Source organism: Mustela lutreola, chromosome 2 (genome assembly GCF_030435805.1).
Source record: "Mustela lutreola isolate mMusLut2 chromosome 2, mMusLut2.pri, whole genome shotgun sequence".
In the NCBI taxonomy this organism is placed as follows: domain Eukaryota; kingdom Metazoa; phylum Chordata; class Mammalia; order Carnivora; family Mustelidae; genus Mustela; species Mustela lutreola.
Window position 1 is genome coordinate 218,373,984 of NC_081291.1, and position 25,187 is coordinate 218,399,170.

The 25,187-nt window shown below is 39.0% G+C and overlaps 1 protein-coding gene across 1 annotated transcript in view; it reads left to right on the plus strand.

Moving 5' to 3' along the window:
- The first annotated feature begins 9,214 nt into the window (after positions 1–9,214).
- The window catches only part of KCNJ15 (potassium inwardly rectifying channel subfamily J member 15), a 76,839-nt gene continuing 60,866 nt past the window's right edge, over positions 9,215–25,187 (plus strand). Inside the window, exon 1 of the mRNA XM_059164729.1 lies at positions 9,215–9,442. The gene's annotated coding sequence lies outside the window, so the exon portion shown is untranslated. The remainder of the gene's footprint in view (positions 9,443–25,187) is intronic.

The window sequence follows — 25,187 nt, forward strand, 5'->3', positions numbered from 1 at the left end:
CCACCTGGATGGCTCAGTCGGTGAAGCGTTTCTGGCTCAGTCGGTGAAGCGTCTGACTCTTGGTTTCGGCTCAGGTCCTGATCCTGTGGGTCATGGGATCCAGCTTCACCCTGGACTCCACACTCTGCGCGAGTCTGCTTGGATATTCTTTCTCTCAGCCCCTTTACCCACTCATGCTCTCTCTCTCAAATAAATAAATCTTACAAAAACAAACAAAAAAACAAAACAAACAAACAAACAAAAACAACAAAAAGTATTGAGCTCACGCCCATTGGCTCTGTAACTCTTACCTGAGTGAAGTTTATCTAATTCACACATTCTCTCTGTAAGGCACCTTATAGCCTTCCTGCACATAGGAACACCAACCAGCCAGCATTTCAGCACCATGCTGGGCGTGGGAGGCATTTTAAACTGTGAAATCACTCACAGAAAGCACAAAAATGTCACACTAAATAGACTGCAAGAAGGACACTTGCTTACAGGACTAGTGTGAAGCTGAAAGGGAGGGCGTTGCCTCACTTAACTTCTGCTGAGAAGATCAAAACTAGACATCTCTGAGCTGTCACTGACTTGTGCATGCATGTCTGTAAATGACAGTAAGGGTGATGTGAGTCTAGATCTGGGAGTTAGAGATACAGTTTAGAAAGTTGACAAATTCTTCAGCTCAGGTCATGATCCCAGGGTCCTGGGATCAGGCCCCACATTGGGCTCTCTGCTCTGCAGGGGCCTGCTTCTCTTCCTCTCTCTCTGCTGCCTCTCTGCCTACTTGTGATCTCTCTGTCAAATCTCTCTGTCAATAAATAAATAAAATATTAAAAAAAAGAAAGTTGGCAAATTTACAAATCTAGAATCTGTGAACAGTGAGAACCAATTATGTGTATGTATATACACACATATGTATACACACATCATATCTATAATATACACGAGATAATACCTCTGTGTAATAGAAGCCACTGGAACACAGAGGTGCTTGTGGAAAAAGTAAAAACAAAACAAAAACCAACCAGAAGACATACAGAGGCATTCAAAGCAGAGAAATACGCCACGGTCACTAATGAGAAAACTTCATTTCTCAATTCTGAGAATTCCCTGTTATCTCTGAATTTAATCTAATTTCAGACAAAGTCCAACCAGTAGTTTTTTTGTGGAAAACGACAGGCTGATCTCTATGTTTCTCTGGGTGAGTTCAGGAATCATCAAGACAGTTTTGAAAAGGAAGGAGGTCAAAACAGAAAGGGAGTTGATATTTATGCCACCAGATGTTAAGTAAACACCTAAAATCACATAAAAGCGGACACATAGCTGATAAAACCTGGCCAATACTTGTAGGTGAATCACATGTGAGCAGCTTGAAAGGCTGAGTGACATAGGGAAATACTATCTACCCTTCTAGGTTACTTGAAATGATAGCTTTATTGAACTTTAATCACATAGCATCAAATCCACCCTTTTAAAGCATACAGCTCAGTGGATTTTGTTACATTCATCTGTTGCACTATTTAATTTTAGGATACTTTCATCTCTCCCCCTCAAAAGTCTGTCTCCACTAGCAGTCACCCCCTCTTCCTCCCTGCTCTCACCCCCTAGGAAAAATGAACCTGCTTTCTGTCCTTATGAATTTGCCTATTCTGGACATTTCATGTAAATGGAATCATACAGTACAGAGCTTTTTGTGACTGGCTTCTCCCATTTAGGGTCATGTTTTCAAATTTCATCCATGCTGTGCTGTATTATTGATACTTCATTCATTTCTAAGCCTGAATAATATTGCATAGCATGGATAGACCACGTTTTATGGACCCATTCATCTGTTGATAGACATTGGGGTTGTTTCTACTTTTTGACTCTTATGAACAATGCTGCTGTGAACATTTATGTACACATTTTTGGGTGAACATATATTTTTGTTTCTCAAGGGTATCTACCTAGAACTAAAATTGCTGGGTAATATAGTAACTGCTTGTTAACAATTTCCAAATCTGCCAGAGTGTTTTCCAAAGCAGCTTCACCGTTTTGCAATCACACCAGCAATGCATGAGGGTTCCAATTTCTTCAAAACCCCACCAGCCCAGGTCATTGCCTGCCTTTGGACAATGAAGTATCCTAGAGGACAATTGACATTTTGTCAAGGTTTCTACTTGATTTCCCCAGTAATTAAGAAAGACGTGCCTATCTTCATGTGCTTTTTGGCCATTTCCATGCCTTCTTGGGAGAAATGTCTATTGACATATTTTCTCCATTTCTCAATCGAATTATTTATCTTTTCAGTGTTGAATTGGAAAAATTCTTTATAAAGTCTGGATACAAGTCAACTTTTTCAAAATTTCTTGAAAAAATCGAAATAATAATGAGCTATTTATACCCATCCAATGGACAAAATTTAAAACACATGAGAATAAATGAGAAACTAGTCCTGATTCCTGCTGGGCGTGTAAATTGTTTCACGTACACTGCAGAGCAGTTTTGTGCTATCTGGTAAACCTCTAAGTCAATGGACCATGGGCCCAGCCATTCTCCTTGTTTGTGTATACAATAGAGGTCCTGTCTATATGTCCAAGAAGACCAGTTCAGATGCGTTCTTTGCAGCATTCTTAGCAATAACCCCAAACGGGAAGCCATCCAGAGGCCTGTCGACAGTAGAATGCACACATAAATTGTGGGAAAGCCACACAACAGAATACTACATAGAAGGGAAAATGAGAGAACTCCATCTACACCCATCTACATGGATAAAAGATGGAAGGTGTAATACACGGTCAGTGAAAAAAGAAGTTCTCAAATCATCCTTTAGCAGGAACCGGCCCATCGTATGCTAATGCCATTTTCCTTTCCTGAGAGGCTGTATTTCTTAACATCCTTTGCATAAATAAGGCCATATTTCTGAGTTACAGCCAAGGAGATAGGGATGGCAGTGATGCACACAGCTGCTGGGTCGGCTCCAAAACACCTCCCAGGCTACCCCCCACTCTCTCTTTGCCTTGGATGTCGATCTTCAAGGGGGCCTTGCAACTGTGGCAGCCACAACCCTAGAATGACTGCAAGGGGTTGGAGTTCTTCCTTCCCATTCCCAGCCAGCTACTCCCTACTGACCGTCTGTGGACTCTTTGTGAGATACACTTCTGTCACTGTAAGTTACAAGATTCCGAAGTTCACTTGTGACAGAGGCTGTCAATAGTGGGAATGTAACAGTTAGAAAATGGAGAAAGGCAATACGTTTGTTAAGTCATAAAACCATGGCCAGGAAAAAGCCCCACAATCTGAAGGTACTATTGAGCTCTAAAGACTGGCATCATAGTGTGAACTTGGAAAATTATCTAACTCAGGAGCCCACACGATTTTTCTGTAAAGGATCAATCAGAAAGTAGGTTATTTAGGCTTGTGGGCCATTTGCACCCCTGTGGCAAGTACTCAGCTCTGCCAGCATAGCACAAAAGCCACCAAATGGTAAGCAAATAGGTGTGGCCTGATCTGCCTGCAGGCTGCGGTTCACCCAACTCTGATTTAACCTCTGAAGTCCCCAGTTTCTTCATCTGTAAAATGGGCATGATGACAATAGTACCTACCCCAAAGAACTGTTTGAAGGCTGAGTTAATGCATACGCACTGTTGAGCCAAGTGCCTGCCACATAATATTCCTTAAATACAATAATAACTACTATTGTTTCTGTTATTATTTCTATTTTTAACTTTTAATAATTTTTAATAATAATACTTGTTATTTCATTATAAATCTTTGTTACTTTTACCGATGCTGCTACAACATCTATGGAAGTAAGGGAGTGCATATAATATGTAAAAAGCACCAACAGCGACCTGAGAATATTGTGTCCCATAATTTCACCCACAGCAATCCTCAGGGGAAGGTATCATTATTATTTTGCTTTCACAGTTGAGAAAACTGACTTGTAGAGTAACTCATTAACTGGTAAGAAATAGAACTATGAACACAGGTTATTTTGATATCTCTTCCAACTAACCTGTGCGTCCAGAAGATTCCACATGAGCATAATTTGAGTTGAGGAGTTTGTCCATGCCTTTCATTTACTAATTCAAAATATGTGGTGTCAGAAATGCTTTTCTGGCCCTACTAGGGTTTGTGAGTTTCAAATGAAACTATTGATAATATTGCAAAAGGAATCTAGAACAATAGCAAGAGAAGATTGACCATTAAAGTGCCTTGTTGGTGTAAGAATAAAATACAGTTTGCCTATTGTGGTCACCTCAACTGTGCCTGTGCCACAAAAATCGTAGAATAAGAGTAGTTCTTTAACATGCCGCTGGGAGCATATGTCAGAAGGTGGTCAGAGAAGAGAGAGGGGGATTTAGTTCTTGTTGGGCCTCATGTAAGGGGTCACTAAACACATCAGAGAATTCCAAAGACTTGGTGTATTGAGCTAAACAGTTTCTCCTGTTAATTTTTAAACTCATGGATATTTCAAAGATAAATGAAACACAGCTTTTAACTCGATTATGTTCATGTCCTAAAAATGTTATTTTATATAAAAATCTCTTGGCTTGTAGAAGTATATTGAGCATATGCTATCAAAACAGGAAACTCAGGATGTGATACAATCATTTCTAAAAAGCAGCTCAAAACTTCAGGCCAGTCTATAAAGAAGTGTTCAAGGGTTGAGGGCAGATCGTAAGAGGGAAGAAAAATATAATCATTTTTCATAAAGACATTTTTTCAATTTATGTAACTTATCTTTTATTCTGACTTCATGTCCTCTCTGTCTCTCTGAGACGTATTTTCTGGTGTTAAAAATATATATTTTTTGGTGTTAACAATATTCTTTCAACATAGTTGATGTTACCTACTTTTTCTTTATCTGTCATTGCATTGTTTGGGGCTTTTATTTTGTTTTCTTGAGCTACTTCCTTTATGGTTACATCTGTCCTTTTTCTAACTTCTCACACTGACGACATAGCTCATTAATTTTAAGATTTGCTCCTTTTTTCCCTAATGACTGTGATACACATTCCTACTGAAGTCGATATATTTCCTTCAAAATACTGCTCCATTTTTGGGGTGTACTGTTGTATTTTCATACATTTATATTTTGTAATTTAATGTAATTTTTTTATTTAAATGCAATTAGCCAAGTTACAGTACATCAGTAGTTTTTGATATGATGTTCAATGACTCATTAGTTCAGTATAACACCCAGTTTATGCATTTTTAACCATCATCTACTTTGACCCGTTCTTTGAGCCAGGTTTATTAAGAAGTGTGTTTTTAAACTTGCAAATGTTTAAAACATATGTTTTAAGTTAATACCAATAATTATTTCCTATTTAAAAAAAATATTGTGCCTAAAGATCATGGTTCCATTATAGAAGTTCTTTGGTATTTTAAAGATCTGCTTTGTGACTTCTTATGAGGTCAACCTCCACGTGTTCACAGATGCATAAAAGCGTTACATTCTCTCATTACGATATAGGGGTTCCATGGATGATAACCACGTCAAGTTGTTAATTTGCCCACTTCAAAATTCTTTTTATACCTAACAATTTATTTTTTCTCACCTATTTTTTCCAAGATGGATGTGTTAACATTTTCCGTTCTTCTTGCTGATGTTTCAATTTCAACCTGATAATTTCCTCACCTTAACATTTTATTTTCAGGCTACCTAGTGTGATAAACATAATATCAGAATTCTTACATATTTTTTCTTGAATTATTCCTTTTTCATGATGCGGTGACCCTCATGATTTCAAATCATGTTTCTTGTGTTTTTTGTTTTTTCATTTTTTTTTAATATAATTTTTTATTTTTTATAAACATATATTTTTATCCCCAGGGGTACAGGTCTGTGAATCACCAGGTTTACACACTTCACAGCACTCACCAAAACACATACCCTCCCCAATGTCCATAATCCCACCCCCTTCTCCCAAACCCCCTCCCCCCAGCAACCCTCAGTTTGTTTTGTGAGATTAAGAGTCACTTATGGTTTGTCTCCCTCCCAATCCCATCTTCTTTCATTTATTCTTCTCATTTTTTACCTTAAAGCCTATTTTGTCTGCTATGAACAGCTACATTAGTTTTCTTCCATCTCCTTTATATCTTTACTTTTTGTTTACTTTAAACAGCATAGTTGGATTTTTTAAATCAAAACTGAAAACCCGTATCTTTTAATTCATAAACCCAGACCATATTAGTCAATTAAAAATTTTAAAAAATTAATTTTTACCATGTTCTTTTAAGTTTTATACATGCCATGATTTTTTGCTTCTCTTGTCCTGCTTCCCTTTCTTTTAAAAATTAAGTTCTGTTTTATTTTTTTTTAAATTCCCTCTTGTCTACTTTTAAAAGTTATATATTGTACTTCTGGACTTTCACTGGTAACACTTAAATGTTCAGCATGCATGCTTAACTGGGTTCTAATGTTAATGATTGTCTCAGCTGTTCTCATGAGCTGTAGAACCACAGGGACTCAACCTCAGTCCAGCGCTCCCCCTCCCACATTGTATGCAGCGTTCATTGCCTGGTGTAGTTGAGCCTCTTCATTCTGCTTGTGTTCAGCTGCAAATCTTTTAATGGTCCCTAAATCACTTATAGTTATTTGCATATTCAATTATGTTTGTGGTTCATACTCAGGTTTTATACAAGTAAGAATATATATATTATATGCCTATATTTATATAAATAAAAAAAGTTAAAAATAAAAATATAATTGGGGCACCTGGGTGGCTCAGTCAGTGGAGTGTCCTGACTCTTGACTTCAGCTCAGGTCATGGTCTCAGAGTCTCGAGATCCAGCCATGCATGGGGCTCCACCCTGAGCACACAGTCTGCTTGAATTTCTCTTCCTCTCTCTGCCCCTCCCCCTACTCATGTTTTTGCTCTCTCTCCAATAAATAAATAAATAAATAAATAAATAAAATCTTAAAGAATAAATAAATGAAAATGTTATTCCATCCTTACTCCTCAAGAATAGCTTAGTTGTATATAAAAGTCTCTGCTTATCTCTTCACTCTATTATGTCACTATCTTCTGATCTCTCTTACTGCTTTCAGGAACTCTGATTCACACTACACTAGTTTTGTTCCCTTGTAGTTGGTCTGCTTTTCTCTCTGCTACTTTTTAATATTCTATCTTTGTTACAATGGGTCCTGGGGTGGATTTAAATTCGTATCTTCCTGCTCCAAACTCAGTGTGTTTCTTGAGTCTGACTGTCCTCTCTCATTTTTTCTTTTTTAAAAGACTTTAACTGATATTTTAAGTTATTGAGGTGTAATTGACATGCAATGTGGTATTAGTTCGTGTACAACATAGTGATCTGATGATTCTGTACATTATTCAGTGCTCACCCTGATGTCTATCACCATACTTTATTACAATATTATTGACTTTATTTCCAATACTGTACTTTTCATCTCCATATTTTGTAACTGAAACTGTGTACCTCTTACTTCTCTTTACCTATTTTGCCCCCCTCCCCACCACTGACCTCCCCTCTGGTAACCATCACTCTGTTCTCTATCTTTGAATTTGCGCTTGTGTGGTTGGTTGGTTGGTTTCTTGGATACCATATATAAGTGAAATCATATGGTCTTTGTCTTCCACTGTCTGCTTTAGAGAATTCTCAGCAATTATTTCCTTGAATTTTGCATCTTCCTTACTTTTTCCATTTTCTTTCTGGAACATCTATAAAACATATGTTAGAGTTATTTATCCTCTCATATTTCTCATTTCTTTCTCGCTTTCTGCTGCATTGTTAGTACTTTTCTTATATGTGTCTTCCAGTTCACTAATAATCTCTCCAGCTATATCTCTTGTTAACGTAGCCTGCCAATTGAGATTTTAATTTCAGCAACTATGTTTTATTTCACAAAGATATAGCTTGGTTTTTCATAATCTGTTTATTCCTTTTTACTAGCATGTTTTTAAACTTTTATCTTCAGTCATCTTAAACACACAACAAGGATGACTACCTCTTTCTGTCTGGATTTAGGTGCAAAGGTAGGAATATCCTTAAAAATCTTTGCACCTAAATCCAGACAGAAAGAGGTAGTTATCCTTGTTGTAGCCCTGTGCTAACAAGAGCTGATTTTCCGGTCCAGCTGTCACAGTCCAGTCCTAATGGGGTAATCTCAATTCCTGGTCTAAGACCTCAACTTTTGTCCCTGTATGTGTATTGAAGATTTTGGCTCCTGCATTTCCTAAACCAAGATCCATTCGAGCACCTCTTTTGAGCTTTTTTTCTTTTTTAAAAAAAAAACAATATGTAGTATTTTTAAATATTTAGAGCACAAGGCTTACAACAAGACCTATATTATTCTCCAACCCGATCTCAGGGATGTTTCCTTAGATTCAACACAAAAAAGAAATGAAGGGTTAAAATATTCTCCTCTGAAAAAAAAAAATACTTCTAAACATAAAATTAACATCTCAGGTGTCCCTATTTATGTTCTAAGTGATATATATTTGTGTTTCCTAAATTTTTCATCATTTCTGAGACCTCTATTTTCTTGAAAGCCTTGGGCACAGAATAAGGTATTGTGGCTTGCAGCAACAAATGCAGTTCCACCCACACCCAGTAGATGGCATAAATATAAGCAGCTTCTAGGGAAAGGCCTCCAGGAGGTTCAGAATCCTAAGAGCACCATTTATCATGAAAAGGAGAGTTTTGGTGGAGGGCTGGGGTTGTAGGAAGCTTGAGGCAGTTGGGGAAGTTGATGTATTTTAATCTCTCCCAAACAACATAGGAAAATATCTTCTGCCAGCACAACTCTAAATTTTGTTCAATTTTCTCAAGAAAAAAAAAAAAAAAAAGAAGAGTGGTTGTCCCAACAGCAGAGCAGGAGGACAAGGAGGGGAAAATATCGAAAGTGGGAGAAAGTCTGCATTTAATGGAGCATTTTCACCAGCTGATTCTTCCTTTGATAGTAACACACCTTTATTTTTATTTATTTATTTATTTATTTATTTATTTATGGCTTACTCGGGTTGATTTAAAAGTGGAACTCCCCCTCACACACACACAAATACAAAACAAACAAAAAACCAAGTTTAGTCGATTTGCCACAGCATGGACTTTCCTTTTCAGAAAAGGAACTTCAGGCCCTACTGAACTGGCAACCCCAACGTTGAGGGAGAGTCCCGCCCTTAGATTGCCCAATGCGCTGGGTTGTGGTAAGACCAAGGCTTGTCCAATTCCTGTCAACTCCAAGACGTGGAAGAAATTCCTTGTGAAACTAGAAAGCCTGCGGAGAAGAGCTGTAACAATCACGGCCCCGATGCCTTCCTTTAGAGGACTTCAAGTTCTCATTCTACCTCGCACTCTGCACACAGAGCCACAGAGAGACACACGCAGGTGAGGGCGCACATACCCAGCGTTAGCACACACTCTATGTGGAGGGCTTCCTCGTCCTCTCCTGCTCTCATCACAGGAGCCCGGAACTTTCCAGAGGAACAAGACAGGACCAGTCCGAGTGGTAAGTGTTAAAGCCAAGAGGGTGACAAAATGGCTTTGCACAACGGAGAGCTCGATGGCTAGAGGCCCCCTGTTCTCCTAGCTTGTAGCCACAGTCATTCAGGCTTTTGGAACTGGAAGCTCAGCATGAGGGAGTGGGCAGAACTTTAAGATGAAAAAGTCCAAGATAAGATTTAGTCACAAGAAGAAGAAAAAAGGTGATGCCAGGTGTTCAGGTTAGGGTGCGAGTGTAAAAGGTAGGATGGGGGCATGACTTTGATGCTGTCCTTTTCTTTGAATCAGATAGACTGGAAAAAGAAGTAAGTGCAGGGTAAGGCAAGAAATCGCTAACGCAAATGAGCTGTAAAACACTGGCTTTGATCTCCGGCTGATCCGGGGCAATGTGGAAAGCCAGAGTGCACGCGTCAGACCACTTCCCACCCATCCATCGCCGTCCTGATGTCTTTTCTAGATGTCCAGGAGGACACGGTGGGGTATTGCAAAGAGGTCAGTAATGGGAAGACTGCCTGATTTTGCTATGGGGGAAAGACAGTCAATGTGAGATATCCAATTTTCATAGCATGAAATGAGTACATGATGATGAGCATTACTGCTCCGTGGTGAGTAATGTGTTTGGGAGGACGTGTGCATAAATCTGACACGTTTTCCCATTGCATCGGCCTTGGCTTTCCTTGTTTGTTTCTATTGCTGCAACTCGGTGAGGGAGCCACCCCCTCCCTTTTATCAGTGACTGATTCAACACCCTCTTGTCACATTTGTCACATTTTTCCCATTTTTTTTTTTTTTCTTCCCTGGGACTCACAGTTCTGATTCTGGCCTCTCCCGGGGTTTCAAGATGATTAATCTTTCTCATTCGTTCCTTTTCAGCTTTGTGTTAAGCAGTGGTAGAATCAATCACATGCCTTCTTGCTTTACTTGGAAATCAACTGTCGTGTTTTCCGATCACTGCAGTTTTAGTGGGACTCCTTGAATACAGACTGAGAAGTTCACTTGGCTAAGTTGCCAAAAACAATTAAATTCAAGTGAAACATTTTTATTTAAATCTCCATGGAATCCTGCTTATTATTTTTTCTTACCTTGCATAGATATTCATAATATTTACTCTATAACCAATAATAGAATAAAAGATAAATGCATTTTTACTTCTCTAAATAGTTTTGTATTTAGAAGGACCGTCTACTAAACGTGTGGCAAGCAAATTTAACATTTCATTAGGCACAGGCTAAATTACAACCCTGAGTGCAGCAGTTAAACAGAGAGACGGCACAGACATCAATCTGTGGAAAGTTGCAATTGCACCTGGACAATTTTCCTCACTGCCTTCCCCTTGAACTCCAGGACCAAAGCTGAAAGTAATGAAAACAATCTATTCCTTAGTTTCGTTGTGAGAAATAAGGGGCAAATGTTTAAGTTTCTAGCAGCCGAAAGTGTTAATAAGAGCTGACATGTGAATTTTGTACAATTACTGCTGTTAAGCATGCCACACAATCATTGCACCATCCCCCCACCCCAGGGACATTTGTCAATGTCAGAGACAGTTTTGGTTGCCATACCTAGGGGATGGGGGGGGGGCTCCTGGCTCCCAGCGGGTGAGGCCAAGGATACAGCCAAGCATCCTACAATGCGCAGACCAAAGGGATGCTCCCCAATAACAAATAATGATTTAGCCCCAAATGTCAACAGTGACAATACATTGAAAACTGCTCCCGTAATAATTTTTCCAAAGAAACCAAAACTCATACTACATGACTGATCTATAAGGATTAGAATTTTTAATACCTTTGTTGAGATATCATTCACATACCACAAATTGCAGGCATTTGAAGTATGTCATTCAATGTTGTTCAATTTTCTCACAGACTTATGCAACCACTACAATTTTATATTTTGATCGTGGCCCAAAAGTTACGTTTTCATCCACTTTTGTCATCACGTCACATCATGTTATATCACGTGCCATCCCCCCCTCCCCAAGCCCTCAACAGCTACTGATCTGCTTGCTAGCTCTACAGATTTTCCTACTCTGTATATTTCATATCAATGTATATTCACACATCAATATGTGACCTTTTGTGTCTGCTTTCTGTCACTTAGCATCACGTTTTCAAGGTTCATCCATATGATGGCAGATGTCAGGAATTCATCCCTTTTTACTGATGAATAACATGGTATATAAATAAACTATATCTTAATTATGCCTCATCCATTGATGGCATTTGGGTTATTTCTACTCTTTGGTGATTTTGTGCGTGAACATTGATGCAAAAATTCTTGGGTGAATGTGTGTTTTCATTTCTCTTGGGCCCGTACCCAGGAATAGAATTACTAGATCACAGCAGTCCATGTTTCCCATTTTGAGCAACTGCCAAGCTGTTCTACAAACTAGTGCAGCCACTCCGCATCTCCACCAGGAACACAGGAGGTTCAATGTCTCCACACCCCATGTCTTTGTCATGATCCTTATCCTAGTGCGTGCCAAGTGGTATCTCACTGCACTTCTGATGTGCATCTCCCTAATAACTAATGATGCTGAACGTTTTTCATGTGCTTAATGACCAGCTACTTATCTTTGGAGAAATGTGGTTCAGACCAATCACCCACTTTTTAATTCTGTTACTTGTTTTTTATTATTGAGTGGCTCAAGATATAGACACAAGTCCCTTATCAGATATGTGGTTTGCAAATATTTTCTTTCACTCTGTGGGTTGTCTTTGCACTTTCTTGGTGTGATTTGCAACATACAAGCTTCCGATTTTGCTAAATTCCAATTTATCTACTTTTTCCTTTTGTTACTTACAGGTTTTTAACATCATATTTAGAGACTTACTTTCATGTTTCCTCTCAAGAATCATATAATGTTAGCTTTTGCATTTAACTCTATAGTTTATTTTGAGTTCACTTCTTTTTTTTTTTTTTTAAAGATTTTATTTATTTATTTGACAGAGAGACAGATCACAAGTAGGCAGAGAGGCAGGCAGAGAGAGAGGAGAAAGCAGGCTTCCCGCTGAGCAGACAGCCCAATGCGGGACTTGATCCCAGGATCCTGGGATCATGACCTGAGCCAAAGGCAGAGGCTTAACCCACTGAGCCACCCAGGTGCCCCTTGAGTTTACTTCTTTGTGTGTAGTGTAATGAGAGCATCCAACTTCGTTCTTTTGGAAGTGGGCATCCGGGACTGTCAGCACCATTTGTCAAAAAGACTTTCCTGGCCGCATCGAACTATATTGGCCCTTTATTGAAACTAAATGTGAGACTTTATTTGGAACCTCTATTCTGTTTTGTTGACCTGCCTGTCCTTTTGCCTGTACTAGACTGTCTTATTGTAATTTTGTAACAAGTTTTGAAATCAGGAAGTGTGAATTCCTCAACTTTGGTCTTTTTTTTTTTTTTTTAATTTTTATTTCTTTGAAGATTTTATTTAAATTCAAGTTAGTGAACGTATATTGTAGTATTAGAGTAGAGTAGAACTTAGTGATTTATCACTTTCATATTATACTAGTGCTCATCACAAGTGCCCTCCCTAATGCCCATCACGCATTAGCCCAGCCCCTCACCCACTTTCCCTCCAGTAAGCCTCGGTTTGTTCTCTGTAGTCCAGAGACTCTTACGGTTTGCCTCCCTCTCTGTTTTTATCTTACTTTATTTTTCCTTCTCTTCCTTTCCCTACCTTCATCTGTTTTGTTCCTGAAATTCCACATATGAGTGAAATCATATGCCATTTGTTTTTCTCTGACTGACTCAGCCATCAAAAGAATGACATCTTGCCATTTACAACTTTGGTCCTTTTCAGTATCATTTGAGCTATTCTGTGTCCTTTGAATTTTTGTGTAAATTGTCAATTTCTGAAACAAATCCAGCTGCAATTTTGATAGGCTTTACCTTGAATCCGTAGATCGGTTTGAGGAACACTGCAGCCATTTTAACAATATGAAATCTTTCAGTCCGTGAACATGACATACTTTCTCATTTATTTGCTTTACTTTAATTACTTTCAACAAGTTTTCATAGTTTTCAGTGTATAAGTCTTATACTATTTTGTTAAGTTTATTCCTAAATATTTTTTGACACTATTAAAATGGAATTGTTTTCTTAATGTCATTTTCAGATTGTTCATTGCTAACATATAGCAATGCAACTGATGTATTTAAATTGTTCTTGTGTCCTGCAATCTCGCTGAGCTCATGACTTTTTACTGGATTCCTTGGAATTTTATACATACAAAATGATGCCATATGCAAATAGAGATAATTTTCCTTCTTCCTTTACAATCTAGATGGGTTTTCTTCCTTTTGTTTGCGTAATTTCCCAAGCTAGACCCTCTAGTATACTGTCAAATATACATGCTGAGAATGGACATGTTGATATTATTCTCAATCTTGGGGAAAGAGCATTCAATCTTTCATCATTAAGTGTAATGATATTTGTGCATTTTCTGTAGATGCTTTTTTATTGTGTTGAGTTTATTCTCTTCCTAGTCTTTTGAGCTTTTTTTTTTTTTCCATCACGAATGGGTGTTACATTTTGTCAAATGCTTTTCCTGTTCTTTTGAAATGATCATGTGGTTTTGTCCTTTATTTTATTGATACTGTGTATTACATTGACTGATTGTTGGATGTTAAACCAGTCTTACATTTTGGAGATCTATTCAACTTGGTTGTAGTGGATAATCCTTTTTATATATTGCTGGATTCAGTTTGTTAGTATTTTGCTGAAGATTTTTTTGGTCTGTATTCATAAAAGACATTGGCCTGTAGGTTTAAGAGTTTTCTTATGATGGATTTGTTTGATGTTTGTATCTGTTGTAATACTTGGTTTCATAGAATGAGTTGAAAATTATTCCCTCCTTTTCTATTTGCTCAAGTAATTTTTGAATAGTTGCTATTTATTCTTTTTTATTTGGGGGAGGTGGAAAGATAGAGGGAGAGAGAGATTCTTAAGCAGGCCCCACACCCAGTGCATAGCATGATGACGTAAGGCTGGATCACATGACCTTCAGAACATGGCCTGAGCTGAGATCAAGAGTCGGAAGCTTAACCAACTGAGCCACCTAGGTGCCCCTTGAAGAGCTGCTATTAATTTTTGTTTAAATGTTTGGTAAAATGTACTGGTCAAGTCATCTTGGCCTGGGTATTTCTTTGCAAGAAGATTTTAAGTTAGAAATTTAATCTTTTTACTTGTTATATGTGTATTCTGATTTTCTTTCTTCTTGAGTCCATTGTAGTAGTTTGTATCTTTCTAAGAACTTATTCATGTCATATATGTCCATGGCACAGAGCAGTTCATACTAGTCCCTTAAAATCATTTTTATTTCTATAAGATTGGTAATGAGAACTAGTCTCCTTTCTCATTCTTGATTTTAATATTTGAGTTTTTAATTCTTTTTCTTAGTCAGTATAGTCAAAGCTTTGTCAATTTTGTTGGTCTTTTCAGGGAACCAACTTTTGGCTTAATTATATTTTACATTTTTTTTCTAATCTCTATTTCACTAATTTCCACTCTAATTTTTACTATGTATTCCCTATGTTTACTCAGCTTCAGTTTTATCTTATTTTTCCAGTGTCTTAAGGTGAAGTTTGGGTTACTGATTTGACATGTTTCTTCCTTTTTAATGTAGATGTTTATGGCAATACATTTCTTGATAAGCATTGCTTTATATGCATCCTATATGTTTTGATATGTTGTGTTTAGTTTTAATTTGTCTCAAAGTATTTCCTAGTTTCCTTTGTAATTTATTCTTTGATTGGTTATTTAGGGGTGTATACTTAATTTCCACATATTTGTTAATTTCTCAAATTACTTTTTAATATAGATTTTTCGTTTCACTCCACTGTGGTTCAGAGAACATACTTTACATGATTTCCAGCCTTTGAAATTTACTGAGCCTAACATATGGTCTATCTGGGAAAATGTTCCCTGTGCACTTGAGAAAATATATATATTATATTGTCAAGTAAAATGGTCTTTAAGTTTGTTAGTTCTTATTTGTTTTTGGTACCATTTAAGTCCATATCCTTTAGACCCACTTCCTAGTTGTTCTATACATTATTGAAAGTGGGATAGAGGAGCCATCAACTATTATTGTTGAATTGTCTATTTCTTCTTTGATTCTGTCACTTTTTGCTTCATGTGTTTTGGGGCACTATTGCTAGTTGCATGTATGTTTTCAATTATTTTATTTTTCTGATCAATTGACACTTTCATCATTATAAAATGTCGTTATTTATCTCTAGTAATCTGTATATATTTTTTGGTCTTTAAATCTGCTTTCTCTGGTATTAGTAGTTCTTCTATGGTTGCTGTTTGCATAGTGTATCTTTTTCCATCCTTTTTATTTTCAACCTACTTGTATTATTGAATCCAAGGTTTGCATCCTGTGGATAGTGTATAGTTGAATAACATTTTCTTACCCAATCTAACAATTTCTGCCTTTGATTAGACTGTTTAATCCATTACCATTTAATCTTGTTATTCATAAGGTTGGATTTACATCTTCCATTTTACTTTTTGCTTTCTGTTAAGGCTCTTGTCACATTTTGTTCTCTATTCTTCCTTTAATACTCTCTTTTGTATTAAATGCATATTTTAGTGTAATATTTTAATTCCCCCAGTGACTTTTCAACTAAATTTTTTAGTTATTTTCTTAGTGACTTAGAGTAAGTTATTTTCTAAGGTTTATGGTTTATGTCTTAACTTATGATATTGACTTTAGACTTATGCTAACTTAATACTAGTGAGACCTAGAATCTTTTCTCTTACACAACTCTTCTTCCCCCCTTTTTTGGTAATATTACTGTTATACATATTATATCTCTATAAATATGTATCTAATGACTGTTATATTGATCCTTGTATTTTTCATTTCTCATTCTTTTCATTTGTTCCTGTAGACTCAAGTTACCATCTGTGTCATCTCACTGCAACACAGCTTTTCTCCTTTCCACTTTCTCTATGCTGTCATAGTCAGACATATTACATTAATATATGTTATAAGCCTTGAATCATACTTTGAATAAAAGTTCTACACAATATGGCAAAGTGATTAGTTACTGCTGTCCTGGGATGCATGTAGATGAAAAAGAAACACCAAAACGAAATTTCTTTCCAGCAAGATATAGGGATGGCCATTAAGGAACTTCATGACCTTGTGATCTCTTTGAAGGACAGACTAAGTTTGGGTGTAAAGATCTCCAATTCATGGAAGAGTGCTTCACAGCTGGGAATGTTTCTTGTACGGGTCAACAGGGGCCTGAGATCATCACAACTGATGCTTCAATGTCTGATATCCCTGTGGTTATAGAGACCCAGCTTAAGTGCTGTCATTAGTATCATTATAGAGTTCCTTCTTGCCTATATAAATATTTCAATAAATAGGAGTTTATGCATGAAGACCTCTGCTATTTTGGAAAGCTGAGGACTGAGTGGTTTTTACAATGGTCCATATTTCTGGATTTTTAAATTTGTTCAGCATCCCAAGTGTGACAGGTTTAAGAATGAAATGAAATGCAAGACTGGCAACAGAGGTGTTTTCTGACTCATGAATAAGCCATCCAGGTAGAGGCAGTACCTGTCAGGCAGGTTGGGTGTGTTGCTAGATCACTTTCTCCATGCTTCAGCAGAGGGTGATGTCCAGACACCCACGTAAGGTAGCTTCCTGCTAAAATCAAGAAATCCTGGGGGTTTAACTGAGAACTTTACTTTCCAGAAAGAAACATTATGGTCAGCAAATGGTTTCAGTAGATTGAACAGGTTTTTGGACACAGAGACTCTAGCTTGGGACGTTTCTTGAAGTAGTTCAGGAAGTTTCCTCCCTTTTCCTTTTGCCTTCATTTGTTAGAAAAATCTGTCAACAAACTGCTTCAGGTTTTGACTAAACTCTCTCTTCTTTTGCCCAAAGAGTTAAGCTGGAATTTGAGCTTATTTGTTAGTCCTGGAAAAGAAGGTATAGACACTCCCACTGCTACCCCAAGCAGGACTGTGATGGGAGCCTTGTGAGGGGAATTTTTCCTTCTTGTTTTCTTTGATGTGTGTTCACTCTAGCGACAACATGAATGTTTAGCATTTTGTCTTTGACATATGGACTATCAAAAACACTGAGATAGTGAGTACTTAAACCTATTTTTAAAAAGTGCTTCACGTCAGCAGCTATTGGTCTGTGATGCATTCTGGAAGTTGTCTATTAACTTTGACCAAAAACAAAGAGAAATGTGAAGATAAAATACTTGGAACTTTGATGAGCTCCAGTCAGAGATGATTATCTCTAGAATAACTATGTCATTTTTGTAAAGATAAGTGATTTAGACTCTGTTAACATTTCTATTTTGCAATTCTGTTGTTACTTCCTTTTGCCTATAAACTTAGTATTTACTCATTTCCTCAAAAAATAAATGCTGTGTTGTTTCATCACAGTGCTTGTACAGAAAGCCACACCATCAGGAGGCATGCTTCCAGCTCTCTCCTTTTCTGCATTATCTGCCAGGTCAGGATGGGACCTACTGTATAGTTTACTGAGGGCGGTGGTGTGGATCTAGCTTTAGTCAGTTTCCTGTATCTGGCTCACGTGGTTTTCTTCATCATCCCTTGCACTGGCCTCTTACGTCAATTTATCCAAATCACATTCTGATTATATTTGAAGAAGACTGTTGTCATTCCCTTCATGACCTTTTAGCATGCTTGCACTAATTCTTCTATAGGAAGCCCACATTCTCTTCTCTTTGCACATCTAACACATTACCAGAGAAAGGGCACTCAATAAGCAGTCCCCATTCTTCCTGACACTTTGGTTCTCTTAGGTACGTTCACAGTAAGAGTGGGAGATATGGGTGGCCTCACAATCAAAATGCTTCGTTCTGAACTTTTCTCCAAATTCTACTGTAGACCGATTTCCAGACCATTTCCCAGCTATGAAAACAGGTTCTCTCTGTAAGCCCATGTAGGCTTGTTTCTCCCCAAAGAAATCCGGCCCAGAAAATATCCAGTGAATGTCATTGTTTACAGGGACGCTCCATTAAGAATGACTTGGTCCTAGATGTTTCAAATATCTTGAAATTCACATGTTCATATCCTGGCAAAAGTACTAATTTCCGCTCATGAGGTCAAGACACAACTCAGTCATAGTCCTATACTTGTAACTGTCTTCAGCTACAAGCAGCTGAACACATTTGTCCTTTCATGACTTGAGGGACTCAGAAGCAGGCAGTGTAGGGATAGGAGAATAGCTCATAATGTCACAAGGGATCTAGGTTCCCTCTTTCTTTCCACTCAGCTATACTTAGCATAGGTTTGCTTCTCCACATTGAAAGAGAGCTGGCTGTTATACCACCAGCAGGAATAGGGAAAGGGCAAAAGGTAAAGGTGATATACACAGTTAAGTAAATTCTTGTAAAGAGGTCTTCCAGAGGTGAATGGACACCTTACCTGAAATTTGACTCAGATGTTGAAACAGGTGAAACCGTACATGTGTCCACCAGGAGGGGACGGAAATGTTAACTATAACATAATGAGGCCTTCTGGGCTGAGCAAGGCAGGCCCCCAAGGTGATCCCAAAACAGCTTAAGACAGCAGAGAAAGGAGACTGCCTTATCTTTTACTTAGGGTAGGAGATGAAGCCAGAGTGAAGTTCCTGCATGTGGGATTGAAACTTTCCACCACATCATAGGAGGGAGCATCCAGGCTTCCTTACTAGCTTCCTAAATGTGAGGCAGAAGAGGAAGGCAGGTGAGACTCAAAAGCAGTCAGATATCAGAAATGGAGTCAGACTCTTATTCTACCATCCAGGAATCTTCTGCTTATTTCTCATAGGTACCTGAGAAGTGTAGTGTTTTAGCTTCTATAATGGAAGTCTGATTCTTCATGCATAAAGATTTGAAGATGCTGGTGACCTAGGCAATCAGCAGTCTCTTCCCTCCTATTGTCTTCATTAAACAACTATTGAAATAGTTCTTCCTGCTGTTCTTCATCTGGACATGAAAAGTGATCTTGGTTGTCCATCAATACCAATGGTGTGCTTGAACACCATTTTTGGTAGATGACCAGGTCCAGTGAACTATAGCAATTTGGGCTTTCCCAAGGCTCAGAGGAGCAACAGGGCAACTCTGAGAATAGGGCTGATAGCTACCCTTTGGGCCATAGCCAGACCCACAGTGTGTGTTCTGTTATAAATACAAGCATATGAATATAGGCATCTTTTTTTTTTTTTAATTTTTTATTTTTTATAAACATATATTTTTTATATACATATATTTTTATCCCCAGGTCTGTGAATCACCAGGTTTACACACTTCACAGCACTCACCAAATCACATACCCTCCCCAATGTCCATAATCCCACCCCCTTCTCCCCAACCCTCTCCCCCCGGCAACCCTCAGTTTGTTTTGTGAGATTAAGAGTCATTTATGGTTTGTCTCCCTCCCAATCCCATCTTGTTTCATTTATTCTTCTACCCACTTTAAAGCTTGATCACAGCGATACCTCATTTTTTCTAATTGCAAAGACAAAATCAACACATGTTATTTAAAAGCCAGCCTAATTATAGCTTCTGGGTTGAAAGTTGTAATGCTTTAAACCCGAGGAAGAAATCCTCTGAAAGATTATTCGTAGAAGGAAAACAGTTTCTCCAGTGGAAAGAAAAGAGGAAAGTAATAGCATAATTAGTTTAAAGTGTTTTCCAATATTATATTGTCTGGGGTTTGGTGTGGAAAAACAGGAGTGTAGGAGAAAAACATTTCCCTTTGGCTCTCTAAATCTCTTTACCTGTCTTTCCCTTACAAAGCATTTTTGTACTCAGAGGTGACACGCTGGTTAAAGACAAGGCTGAAACTGGAGGGCAAGTCCCTTGGGAAGTTCTGTAAGTTCAGACCTTAACAGTAGGTTCACAACTGTGACCATGGACACATCTAGGGTATTGCTGAATAAAGGTAATGAGCCACTTCCCACTGAACCATAGAAGCTGTGGTTCCTGGCTTGATATTACAGGAGGAAGAAAAGACCTTTCCACTTGGCATGGATGGAGAAGAATTCAGAACTAGTTTTCTTTTTGTTTTTGTTTTCAGTATTTCAGGGAGCCAGATGTTCCTGGAGGTATGTTCACACTTACTACTAAGCATTCAACTAGAAATATCTTTGATTTGACATTTACTTTACAACTTTGATATTTGTAGCCATTGCTTAGCTCCCACGAGATTGTTATCTGACCAACCCAAGGTCACAAAGCCACCAAGCTAGAAAGTACACCAAATTTAATAGCCACCTAGGGCACTCAGTGAAGGCATCCCACTTTCCCAGAGAACCCATGGGCAACCCACAAGACTCCCTTGGCAGTGAATATGAACATATGAGTTCTGAAAAACCTTTTCTGGGTCCTGATATATTTTTATGTTTTTCCTCCCTCCTGCCACTTTTTTTTTTTTTTTTTAATTTTAAGAGCTTCAAACAAAAATAATTTCCACTGTAGCTGGAAAAGCAGAAAAGGTACTTAACTCCAACCACATTTTTGGTACCCTATAAAAGCCAAATAAAAAAATAATAGTTAAACAATGCACGAGGTACTGCATAAATGTGCAAGATCTTTGCAGACTAATGAGCAAACCAAAGGCACAAAAGAAGTCCACTCCTCCAACCTTATCTCAAAATACAAATTAGAGCTACAAAGGAAGCCCCAGCACCGGTGCTCATAGCACGGGAGATTCCCTTGGGCTCTCCTCTCAACTTGAGGTGAAAGCAGCAAACATTCTGTGTGTCTGCTTCACTGTGATGGCCTGGGAATGGAAAAAGGACATTGTTGCTGTGACTTTGTCATTCCATGCAGATGTTTGGCTCATGCGTCCTGATCTTGTCAGCAAAATCGATGCTAAGACATTAGAATAAGACTCTTGGTTTATGTGTGTTTCCTTATGAGGTGTAAATTTGCTCATATGAACATTATTTTTACTGCAGCCCCTTGCAGAGCTTCTAGTTCTGGGGTATATTCCCTATTTTTTCTCCCTGTTATGAATAAACTCTCTAGTCATTTTACTTCCCCTCACTCTTATATCTCCAAGGACTACTGTCTGAAAATGTGTTTTATCACAGGGATTGTTGTGTCTCACACTCTTTTTAAACAGCCATCAAGAAATGTAGACTCCCACCATGGCGTGGCAGATGGCTAAACTCATGACCTCTGGGTTTTTCAAGGTCACAAAAAGTTAAAATAATGGGGATTTCTCAAAGGTCATAGAAGCTAGACCTTCTTCAGAGGGCCTGAGTACTGGATTGGGTGCACTCTATCCAGTTTTCCTGATTGAAACGGTTAAAAAGTAGCTAGGAAGTTCTGAAAAATCAGAAGTGGTTACAATAACAAGTTAAGCATTAGCAAGGAAGTTTTTCTTGAGCGTGAGTCTTAATGCATGGTCTGGGCTTTACCAGTAATCTTACACCAGTTGTCTGTTTTCCTTTCAGAGGTGGGTGGGAAGTCATTCCCCAAATGCATCTGAGCTGTTGAATATCCATTATGTTACAGGGGAGCTATTCCTTCTTCCAAAACAACTGTAATTTTTATGGAGTCTAAGTGAAAACAGGCACATTTGTTTTCTTATGGGTAAAGTTCTTGGAATGCTCCATTACAAGGAGTTAGTACATTTCTTAACCAAATAACACTTGACCAAACATTGTTTTCACAATTGACTTCTCTTAAAAGAAGAAAGAAAAAAAAAAAAGATTTAAAAATGCAAGTATTTGGTCTGTAAACTCAAAAGATTTCCCGGGGCTCAGTTTCTATAAAGGACCATCTCCCCCAGAGATTTCCATGGTCAGCAGGTGGTACCGGTACCAGCCGTCTGTGGATTGCTCACAGCAGAGGTTACCTGTGTGTACTATTGTTGCTATTGAATTAAATCAACACACCCAAACTAGTTAATTTGTTCAAATGATTGGCAGATTCTCTGTGATGTGCCAGGATCGATGAGTATGGCAAACGCAATGAAAAGAAAAGTCCAGGAGAGACAGCATCATGGAACATATTGTACCTTATTGTAAAATAAAAATAGCCTTGGACAGCCCATGGCATGTGTTCTAGCAGCCTAATCAGTTCTTTACTGTGGTTTTCCTGCCAGCCGGGGAGCCCTGCGTCACAGAGAGTGGGTGCCAAGTGTCTGGTTTGTGCTTTGGTAAGACATGTTTTTCTTGCTGAAAATTTTCAGGTTTGCAATTTCCCCAGATGCAAGGCAGCCAGGTCACCTTCCTATGCAGTGGGGCATGGCTTTAGTTCCCGGTGTCTCATCGAAGGCCGGATGTTGGAGCCCAGCTCCCCAGTGGGCAGCATGAGCCCGTGGCCTTTGCAATGAGGCCGGCGGGATACCTCCCGTCTCTCTGGATGGCGAGGACAGGAGCAGCCCATGGAATTTCATCTTGTACAAATGAACTCGCTCTCCAGATCCAGACTCTCTACTATAAACAACAAATTTGTGACAATGTGTACAGTGGATGCAACTGCCTGGATAAATTTGGGCAGAGCAATATGGGACTTTCAACTTCCATGGATTACCCCACCTTTTTAGTCTAAACTTTTCAAGAAAAATGTACTCTCTCTTCTTGCTTGGTCCTAGAGTTGGGTGTAAAACCCTTTCTACCGTCCAGGGAGGGATGTTCCTCAACAGGCGCACACACGCGCCTGGACCTGTGGCCGCCTCTACCCTCCCCCTGTGTGCATGGGTCATTTTGCTTTGTTCAGGCAACACCCAAACGGTTCATTTTCTATGATCTTTCTTGATTTTTTACCCAAACAGAAAACGTAATCAGGACGCCAGCACTATCGCGCTCATGTGCTCCCAGACCCACCCATAGTTGCTCCGAAATACATGTTGTCCCACTGCTGCCTCTCTGGTGCTTGTTTCTGCCACATGGGCAGCGACCTGGGGTACATGAGGCTGTGTGGGGAAAAAGACCCCTCCCATACACGCACGTGCACACACACACACACACACACACACACACAGGCACACACATGCAAACATGCACCCTTTGAGTCCAAAACACACACCCAAACCTTCGCTTCCCTGCCTCCCCCTCCAGCACGCTCTCTATCTGCTCGGCCGACTCCTCCATCCCCAAAGCTCTCCGCCTGCACCCAGCCTCTTCAGGGTCCCTTTCCCAGCCTCCCAGCCACCTCATCGACCCCAGGACCTCCACTCGCCTTCTCTGTCTTCTTTTCCTCCTGACCAATGAGGCATCTGTGTGCTCACTTAGAAGCTCCAGGGAAAGAGGAAAGAAAATCCAACCTCTGCTCTATGTATTGCTGTCTTCGTAGCTGGTAGGAGAGAGCCTGGTGCATACCAGGCTGCATTAAACTTGGTGAATGTTGAACAAACCAGATTGTGAAGTCAAATGGCGCAGTGTATGAGGAGGAAACAAATAGTTGAGATTCGATTCCCTGCCTCTCCCCCTGGCTCTGTGACCTCAGCACAGCCTGAAAATGAAATAAAGAAGGACTCAAGCTTCAGAGTCATGTAGCAAGTCTTCATTCAAGGAATGAACGGCCAGCAATGGAAATGCGGCTAAAACCATCTGACATAACTGAAGTGTAATTCAGAAACATTGAAAGCCTCTTGTCCTTGTCTGCACCATTTGCGAGATTTGGGCTGAATTTTTAGAAAGTAACAATTTGGGGTGTTTTTCATACAACAACATTTTAGGACCATTTATCTTCTTTTGGACATTTTCTCCAGGGCTGTAAGGCAGGATTATAAAGTGAGCATCTTTTTGTTCTCTTATATGCCCAGCACAGACTGTGCTCCTGGTGCTCAATAATTACTTTTGGAAAGAATCCCCCCTTTTTTTTTCTGGAGACTTTCTGTACTTACTGTGACCAGGAAATTGTTTCCAATGATTCATTTTATACTGTTTGATCTGCCAGATCAAGGGTTGGCAATTTTTTTTTTTTTTTTTCAAAAAGACCAGATAGTAAATATCTTCTGTTCTGTGGGCCACACTTCCTAGTCACAATTTTGTGGCACTGCCGCTTCAGCATGAAAGCAGCCATAAACAATCTGTCGGCAAATGGGCACGGCTGCACTGCTCTACATCTTTATTTATAAAAACAGGTGGCGGGCCCTGTTTGACCTTCCGGACGGTGGCTTGCTAGTCTCTGTGCTAGACTGTACTTACCATAAAGTGACCATTAGTAAAGCAGACAGTTTGGAGTTACTGTGTTGAATCGGACGTAAACTATGTGAGATCATTTCCATTGCATTCCTATTGTTGCCCATTTGTTACTTGAATAAAGACTTGCTCAGTGACTCCCAAGCCTGAACCCTTATTCATTTCATTTTTAGATGGTATGGAGCTTGACCTACTTAAGAAATGCACCCAGGCAATGCCTTTTCTTTTTTCCTCCCTTTTCTCTTAAATAATACCCCATCTCTGTGACTACCTTGTTTACACAAACCAAACCTGAGACAAAGCTCCTGGCGCTGGCTCGCTAAGCTCTTTGTGGTTAAACTGGTTTCTCACCCACCAGAGTCCGACAGGGAGAAAGAAAGGACTGTACCAGATTAGATGTATTCTGAGGAGGGATCGATATGTAATATAAACCAGACTGCACCTCCTAATTCTCCCTGAGCCTAGCAACAACTAGTTCTCATATGCACCTTGTATACAAGCAAGGACAAATGGATGGACTTCGGTCCCTTAGTTGAGATCCTAAAAATACCAGGAAAGCAGAGATGAACCCACTTTCTGGACATGGCACAGAAACTCAACCTAAACTGAATCTTGG